The sequence below is a fragment of the Tupaia chinensis genome, unplaced genomic scaffold, assembly GCF_000334495.1.
Source record: "Tupaia chinensis unplaced genomic scaffold, TupChi_1.0 Scaffold000394_1, whole genome shotgun sequence".
Lineage (NCBI taxonomy): Eukaryota > Metazoa > Chordata > Mammalia > Scandentia > Tupaiidae > Tupaia > Tupaia belangeri.
This window is the reverse complement of record NW_006159896.1, coordinates 1,853,013-1,854,548: the sequence shown is the minus strand read 5'-3', so window position 1 is coordinate 1,854,548 and position 1,536 is coordinate 1,853,013.

Genomic DNA, 1,536 nt, shown 5'->3' with positions numbered 1-1,536 from the left:
CGCTGGGTGGGGGGCCTGGAGTTGGGGGGGCGTGCAGGGGAGGGCCCAGCTCTGGGCAGTGGCCCCACACACCCCACCCTGCTAGCCTGTCCTCTCCAAAGCTAGCAGCGGGGTACATCCGGCAGCCCCACAGATGAAAACAATCACCCTAACAGCCCAACGCGGGACCTTTCAGCGCCAGGCCCCGGCCAGAGAAGCTTAAGTGCAACTCACTGGCCCGGGATCTGAAGTCCCTTTAGCAGATGAGGAAACAGCCCTGATGCAGTGAGGTAACTAACTGGCCCAGGCAGACGACAGAGCCGGGATTCGAACAGTTCTCATGGGCACTGAAGCTGCATAAGCACGATGCCCAGCTGCTGCTGCCTTGTTAGCAGGCAGGGAAACTGAGGCCCAGGATAGGAAAGGAAGACTCCCAAGAGGCACAGCAAAGCAACTGGACTGGGGTCTCTGGGCCCAAAGAGCACAGAGGAGCTGTCCAAGGCCCCATACTTGTGTCTGCCTCTCCGTGAGTGGAAAACCCTTCAGGGACAAAAGATAGTCCTGCATGAAGGGGGCGAGCGCCGATGTCCATGGTGTTTCTGAGGTCAGAAGCTTCTGGGTTCAAGGTCTGCTCTGGGTGCTCTGAGCTGTGAAGCCCTCACTCACCCTGTGTTGTAAAGCGGGGCTGACGGTGCGGTCCTCGCCAGGCTGCAGTCAGATTTCCAAGGCGGGGCCCCACAGCACCGAGCCCCACAGCACCGAGCCCCGGGCCTGCCAGGCGGGAGGACTCCTCCAGCGGTGCTCCTGAGCCTGGGTGAGAGCCAGGCCATCCATGTTCACTCTAGAAACAGGAAGCATCTCCCGTGTGTCCCCATGGTGCCAGTCTCAGTGGTGCCTGGGACCTGGCCTGGGGAGCTCCGAGAAGGAGCCCACGCCCCTGGAGGGGGACATTTAGACCTGTCCTTTGAAAGACTGGGCCAGTGGTAGAGGGAGAAGAAAGGAGTGAGGAGGGCATGCCGGGCAGGGGGACCAGCCTCACGAAGGCACAGGGGCAGGAAGTGACCAGATCACCAAGGTGGGGTGTGGTGGGGACAGGGAGCCTGAGAGGCAAAAACGACAGGATTTCATCCTGGGGGCCACTGGGAGTCGTGGAGGGCTCCTGAGCAGAAGGGTGCTGGCAGAGAGGCCTTTCTGTGTGAGATGGAGCTGGGACCCTTCTCTCTGCACCTACTCTGGTTACAGGTGAGGCATCCAGGCCAGGGAGGAGACGGCGGCAGCCCTAGCTGCCTCTGGGGGGAGGGTGTTAGCCCCAGGTCTGCGGCCTGCTCTGTCCGGCCTTCGGTGGCCTGCCCCAGTGCCAGAGCATGCCATGTGTTTGTCTCCTCGGGAGCTGACACAGGTGCGAGGTGGGTGTGGCTCCTTGGGTGGGGACTGGGGGAAGGTTCAATCACCGAGCCCAGTGGCTACCCAGTCAGTTCCTGGACACGGGGTCCACAGAGACACTTCCTTGCCCAACAGACCACCACGAAAGTGCCAGCCCCCTGCCTTGTCCCACAG